Source organism: Danio rerio, chromosome 8 (genome assembly GCF_052040795.2).
Source record: "Danio rerio strain M-AB ecotype USA chromosome 8, GRCz13ab, whole genome shotgun sequence".
Lineage (NCBI taxonomy): Eukaryota > Metazoa > Chordata > Actinopteri > Cypriniformes > Danionidae > Danio > Danio rerio.
This window is the reverse complement of record NC_141028.1, coordinates 52,989,700-52,997,500: the sequence shown is the minus strand read 5'-3', so window position 1 is coordinate 52,997,500 and position 7,801 is coordinate 52,989,700. Positions and strand designations below refer to the sequence as shown.

The window sequence follows — 7,801 nt, the reverse complement described above, 5'->3', positions numbered from 1 at the left end:
AAGGCGTAAAAGGAATATTGTGTCGAGAGACAGTTGTGTCAGTGGTGTTGAGCAGAAAGTAGTCCCCATTACAGCACAGGTTCATGTGGATGCTACATCTGACGAAATAAGCGTTATACCAAATACACCTAACCCAAAACGACCAAGAAAATCGCACGGGTAAGTTTTCTCCATTCAATGATATAGAAGAATGCTTATGTTGTTATGTATACTCACTAGCATTATTTACACAGGCCTGACCGACCCAAATGTTGTTTTAAGTCAGGACAATATTGAAAAATAAAACAACGATATGGTGAATGTTTGGAATGCTTCTGAGTTCTCAAACGAGATCCCGGTTCACACAGCCGCCTCCATGCAAGATTCGGATTCTGATGCACTACCATCCAACCAGGAGACTTAGAAAAACAAGCAAAACACAGAACTGACACCAGTTGTGGATCAATCAAACATGCATGCAAAAGCCGTCACAGATGACATTCTGAAGAACAGGGAGCTTCTTTTAAAGCAGTCAAATTGTGTGGACAATATTGTATCACAGCGACAGAAAGATAAACTGACCAACGAGCATTTCATCGCGACCGTTACAAAGGATTTAAAGAGTTACAAAGGATTTTAAGAGACTGATTGCCTTAGTTCGACGATGCAATCCTGATCAACAGATATTAATAAATGATCATAAATTGTAAAATTATTGATATTGCTGGTCAACACACTTAAACAACATTCTCTGTAATTTTTTTTTTAAATCACGTCTTTTTTCTTATACTTTTTCTGTCTTTTGTGTATTATGTTTTAGACATTCTTTTTAAGGTTTCTACATACTTTGTTTTTTAGTAATTGATTTGAAAGATAAGTTTTTGTAACTGATTTACTTATTGTACAACGGTTGGAGTTTTCAACTACCTTAAATTTGTGTTAAAATGGCCACAAAATGTTGTCAGATTCAGATGGTAGTGAACAATGTCGTACTGTGAGATTTAGAGGAGATGGTGATGGTCACCACCAACAAAGCACTACAGAAACATTGCGTCATTTAATTCAAACAGTTGAAGATATGGATAGACCAAGATATATGACCAATGTATTAATAGAATTATTAAACACGGTTCAGCCAGAACTGTCTTTTGATTTGGACGACGATGTATCTGAGGTTAATCAACCAGAACCATGTTTTGATCCAGATCATTTTTAAACATGTCTCAGAACATTGATGTATATGATGAATAGTCAGCTACTGATTTTGATATAGATCACTTTTTAAATACATCACAAAGCAGTGTGTCTGAACAGAATTCAAAAACAGTTCAGAATCAGATTGTAATTTCAAGTCAGACAAGTGAGGGGTCTGATACACGCCCTTACCAAACATTTAACCCCACTGCTGCAAATATGGGTCTTAGTCCAGTTAAAAAAGAAACACTCATGAGACAAGACGGTATTGTGCACAAGTACACAGTAATACCTAGAGCGTGGTTTAATGGTCTGGAAATTCATAGACGCAAAAACTTGCGGGAGATGTCGTCCACAGATTTAGCAGACTATACAATATTTTTACATGACTTGTCTGAAATAGTTTGATTCTCCAGATTATTAGCAGGTGATTCTGGTGTAATAAACATTACATTGAGAGGGGAGAGCTTGAAAAAATAATGCAAACCAACTCTGAAGTACAGGCGGATCAGGCATTGGATTAGTGCGTGTCGAAAGTGACGTGTACAAATGGCGGCGGTCGTCGGAAGATACAAGATCTAGCACATGATGAGGTGATTAGAGAAACAAAATGAATTTGTTTTGCCCAACAAATATCGCAAATAATCTGCATTTTACAATTTGCTTAGCACACTTTCTAAAACCTCAGAAGTCACATTCAGAGCTTGAAGCAGTAGCAGCAAACGAGCAAACATCTGCTGGCCACATAGTTCAGTACAAAATAGCATTTGACGACATGGCAGGATTTGAACAGATGTTGAATATCAAAATTGTAACTTTTTAAAAAAAATCAGTCTAACAAAAACAAATTTAACATTTAATACACACGTCAATACATAATCCTATATTTATAGGATTATAATTTCAAATTGTCATGAGTTTCATGGTCTAGACATGAGCTTTTTAGATGTTCTAAAAATGTAATTTGCTTATTTAAGAATTGTAATTTGTAAAAAAAAAAAAAATTTTTAGCTGGATGGCACTGGACTTGGACCAATCCCTAATAGCCCCTCTCTACAGCACCACCCATTCCGTTAAACTGCCTTTAAAAGGGTTGCGGCCGGAGGGAGCTGTTAACATTCTATCAAATTGTCTCTGCATTTTCACTGACTGCGATAGAAATGAAGGCTTAGGCATTTTACTCTGAGAAGAGCGCTGCCACGTGGGCCAGCAAGCGAAAGGTAAGAAAGCTGTAATTTATGTAGGTGCTGTGTTGTTTAAATGTTTTCATTTTACGTCTTAATTGTTGTGTGTTATTCCCATATATACAATTATGTGTGCTATAACCATATACTTGTCTCAATAGAATTCTGGTAAAGACAACAAGAGCCCACAGACCACAAAAAAAGACATCAATAACCCGACTTAAAAAAGAAATCAGTGGGTAAACTATTCGCCAAATCATTATTAAGCAGTGCTATTAGCAGAACATGCCTTTTGATGACTTGGTATTCACAACTAATTTTAATGTTACTCATTACAGGCTGCTATGATTGAACGTCGGAATCCCAGTGCGATGATTGTTTCCAAAGCTCAATTATTGGACTTCACAACAAGGCTTAAAGTTTTGGAGGCACGTTTCGATGGTGGAAACGTAATGACAAAACCAACGTAATGACAGCGGAGCAAGCCACATCAACAGACTGTCCTGTCAATGATGGTTATTTGGATGCTCAAATTGACTGCCAACAGACTTGTGAGATCCGGATATTCCTTCAACATTCTCACAAAGACCACTCGTCATTGCTGCACCTGGGTGATTCTGACTTCGGTATTCCATTCGAGGGATCTACACCCTTACCTCGTCCAACGGACATTTCTTCAATGGAGTCGACATCTCTCGGCCTAACCCACCCAGCTGACCTAACTGACCCAGTGGCAACTCCGAGGATTCACTGTGTAAACACGCCGCAGAGAGATTCTCTACTTTCTCCCCTGCGTAACACGACGCACAACGCTTCCATGATGCCAACGTTTGATTTAAGAATGCCTGAAATGCCAAGAAACTCTTCTCGCTGTCATCAAGGTGTTCGCCGGTCTCTCGTGCAGGGAGTTATCCTTCCAGATCTAAGTTTAAACCTTGTATTAGTAAAGACGTAGAGTAAACTGTACCTGGATTCAACTGGACCAGATGGGAAACCACGGGCGGATCGTTTTGCGGTGCTTTTGTTTTAAAAGGTTAATTCCCCTTAACCTCTACCAGAGATGGACAGGTTGTGTAAACTTTGACAGTTCCAGGGGAAAAAATGCACTGCCAAATAATGTTCGAGAAGCGATTTCGGATGCTTTCGGTCGGAAATTCCTCCCTGCCGCCCGTGACTGGAAGCTGATAAGAGACCGACTTAAACTATTACGAAACAAAAGAACGTTTCCACTGATTTAAAAGAAAAAATATATAGAACTATTGTATATACTCTTGTACAAAAAGTTATGCATGGCATGCATGTCAGTTTAATAATAAAAAATACATTGTCCTAAAAAGTGAGTAGCCCTTTATTTTTTTCTTAATTGTATTCGCTCCACAACATTTCTACACCTGTAACAAACCTTTTTTTTACATTTTATTTCGATTTTTTTTTTCACAATTCAAAACTACTTGATATTTTAAATTGCTGAATAATTTTATTGTATTAATTTATCAGTGAATGGTGTCGTGGTTCTGTGACTTCATCTTTGGAGGCTCCTGATAGGCTGATTCAGAGTTCAAGGGCGGCCATTTTGTGTTTCAATCATTGTAGTCTTTAGCTGCGTCCCAAATGGCACACTCTACACCAGGGGTCACCAATCTCGGTCCAGGAGGGCCAGTGTCCCTTCAGGGTTTAGCTCCTACTTGCCTCAACACACCTGCCTGGATGTTTTAAGTATACTAAGTAAGACCTTGCTTAGCTTGTTCAGGTGTGTTTGATTAGGGATGGAGCTAAAATCTGCAGGACATCGGCCCTCCAGGAACAAGTTTGGTGACCCCTGCTCTACACTATGCACTCATGCACTATGTACTTATGCACTTACACACTCAACAGAATAGTTTATGTATGTAGTGTCGTCTCAAATGGCACAATGATGTTTTTTTACTAAGTGGAAATTCAAACCATTTCCCTGATGACGTTTGCCAAATCAGTGAAATAAACGACAGAATTATCAAATAATACCTGCCGTGAGTATAACCGCATTCACCATCAGGAGGCGCTATAAATCACTCTAGTAGGAGAATTTTGCTTTCACCATTCAAAATAAATAAAGTTATTCAACATGTGCGTCCGATAGCTCTGCCAATTTTCTGCCTTTTTCCAAGTGCTCCACCATCATCCCAATCCCGAAGAAGCTACGCAAGGATTGTGTTTGTGGATTTCTGTTCTGTCTTAACATCATCGTCCCATCACTGCTCGAATACAAACTGATATAGCTCTCTGTTCCTAGGTCTGTCTGTCAATGGATCACTAGCTTTTTGACAGACAACAGCTAGTCAAAATGGGCAAAATCACATCTGACAGCCGCATCATCAGCACTGGTGACCCCCACGGATGTGTTCTCTCCCCACTGCTCTTCTCTTTGTACACCAAAAAAGACCCCTCCATCAGGCTCCTGAAGTTTGCGGACGACACTACTATTATCAGCCTCATCCGGAACGGTGACGAGTCTGCATAGACAGGAGGTGGAGCGGCGGGCTTCATGGTGCAGATATAACAACCTGGAGCTGAACATGCTTAAAACAGAAGAGATGACAGTGGACTTCAGGAGAAACCCCCCTGCACTCCTACTCACCATCATAAATAGCACTGTGGCTGCAGTGGAGTCATTCAGGTTCCTGGGCACCACCATCTTTCAGGATTTGAAGTGGAACATTCACATAGATTCTATTGTAAAGAATCTGAGGAAGTTTAACCTGCCACAGGAGCTGCATGTACTTTTCTTCTAAGTTGTCATCCAATCCATCATCTGCACTAATCACGGTCTGGTTTGACTCAACTGCCAAAACTGACCTCCGTAGACTATATCAAATAGTCCGGACTGCTGAACGAATCACTGACACTACCCTTCCTACACTTTAAATACTGTACTCTTCCAGAGTGAATAAAAGGGCTCACATAAATCACTCTGGACGCCTCGCACCCAGCACACTTCCTGTTCAAAGTACAAAAACAGCCAGAAACAGGGGAAGTTTCTTTCCTCAGGCCATCCACTTCATGAACAGTTAAATATTCCCCTACTGTGCAATATATATGTGCAACACTTTCTTATAAACACTTGTACACAGCACCTGATAACAATACTAACAATACTTTCTCCATTTGCATTTGTACACAGAACTTTATAACCTGTGTATTTATAACAAATCTGTACATACAACTTAACATTCAGATGTTTTTAACTAACTGGATCGCTCATTAATGTTTAGTGTCTTTTTTCATATTTATTTTGTGTTGTAACTTGTCACTTTATGTGTACTGGAAGCTTCTGTAGCCAAAACACATTCTTTGTGTGTGTGAAGCACACTTAGTAATAAACTTTGTTCTGAATATTTCTTTTTGTTTTTTTCTCTCCATGCAGTGGCAGAAGCTATCTAGGATGGTAAGAAACTTGTTTTGTGGAGCAAGATAGGGCCGTACAATATATTTCCAGTAAATGTAAAAGATCATCTTGGACCTACAAATGAGTAAGTGTGGTAAGTTATTGTACTTTATTGATGATCAGACATTTTGTTCACAACTGATTGCTAATGTTTTGCAGACAAAGTCTCTTACAAGTGACTCAAACCAAAGGACTGCGATGCAGCATCAAAGGTCACAAAGGCCCAGAAAAAGGTAATAAACCTTTAGTAGTTTTTAACTATGGAAGTATTTTGCTTGAGTGACCATATCCTTCTGATATTTGTGCAGCTGGACCCATTGGATTATGAGGTTATGGTTGCAGCCTTTTGTGTAAACCCCCACTGGATGCTCATTGTAAGTAAAAGGACATTTTAAGTTGTGCACCAACACAAATAAGAAATTTGTTAGAAATTGTTAATGGAATCAATGTCATTTATCCTAAAGAGAAGTGATGCATCTATATTGATCCATTTGGAGCCAAATCCGAGGCAATGATGAAGAGCAGAGATGTAAAACTGTGGATGCATGCATTGTGTGATATGATACCCATTTAATTTCTATAGAGCCTTTAAGACACATAAGGATGTACACATTTCCAGGTGGAAATGCGACACCATTGCACATTCTCAGCAAGACAATACATCTTGTGGGGTATTGGTGTGCAAAGTGCAGCAGTCATTTTATTTATGACCTTTTCATTTCACTCTCTCCAAAACACACAAAAGAAGATCTAATGTTTGATACAGATGAAAGGTGTGAATGCTCTTCAGATGGGATAGCCAAAAAGCTCAATGAAACTGTTATGGTCTGACAGGGTACGTTTACATAGAGTCCAATAGTTAAATTTTAATGCGACTAAAGGCAATACTCTGAATAAGAGTAGATCATGTATACAGCGATTTTTGATAAATCAAACTTTGATAAATCAAAGACTTTCGACGTCGTTAGTTTAGGTGAGCGACACCAGCCATTGCTGACTACGTGGGCGTGTTGAACAACTCAACAAAGTTGAGAATCCTACAACTTTATGCAAATAAATGCCTTTTTTTGTGCGACAGCCAATAGGAGCACAGTAGAGTTTACGTGATCCTCGTTCAGAGGCCGGTTGTATTCTCCATGCAGTAGACCTACACAGACCTGCATTTGCGCCAGATCGCCACCCAGCGCAACAGGCAGCTACAAAGTTGCTGCTTCTAGTCTGAATGAGGCATTGTGATGTTGTGTTTTTAGTTAGCTCAGTTAAATAGATCATCTGATTCTCATGCTGTACTTTTTCACTTTTTAGAGTTTGAATCCTGTAGATCTTTAAAATTATAAATTTTTTTTTTTATGGTTTTGGCCAAACACAGTTCTGCCACTACAAACAATGAAATAACCAATGTGTTCAATGAGACAAACACAAAGTAATTATAATATGTAAAGTGTATGGGCTTGTTTTGTAGCTATAATGAATTGATTAATCTGTATATATTTTATTTATATAAATTAATACAAATTTGTCCAGTGTTAAACAGAACACTGAAAAGTCACATTATTGTCTGGTAGTTTAAACAACGGATTCTGGTATAAATGTTACCAAGCTAATATATTAAAATAATGTGATTTTTAAAGTAATATTAATTTGTATTTTATTAAAGAAACAGTGATTTGTATCAAACTGTCATTGTATAAATTTGTGAGATGATTCTGTGAGCATAGGGCATCAGTTAACATGAGTCTACAACCATTAAAAATTGACAAATCTGCAAATGTGAATAATTTACATTTGGAAAGGGTCACCAGTTTAACTATACCACTGGCTCAAAGCTATGACAAATTAGGGGGAACATAGCCCAAAAAAAATCTATTAAAAAAAAAAAAAAAAAAAACACCCTACAACTTTAGTTGGATATAGAAGGTCTTATAGCCTTAAAATAAATAACACAACTTCAAATAGCACATAACCTTTCTCTCTCTTCCCCAAGCCAACAAAGCCCAACTTTTAAAGGGAGCAGAACAGG

The 7,801-nt window shown here is 38.3% G+C and overlaps 1 long non-coding RNA gene across 1 annotated transcript; it reads right to left on the bottom strand.

Annotated features, from left to right (window-relative positions):
* Positions 1-3,792: 3,792 nt before the first annotated feature.
* Positions 3,793-7,545, bottom strand: LOC147842848 (uncharacterized). The gene is made up of 3 exons (XR_015498576.1): positions 5,332-7,545; positions 4,188-4,827; positions 3,793-3,998 (listed from the first exon to the last, which is right to left on the bottom strand). It is a non-coding gene; the product is annotated as an uncharacterized LOC147842848 (long non-coding RNA).
* Positions 7,546-7,801: the final 256 nt, after the last annotated feature.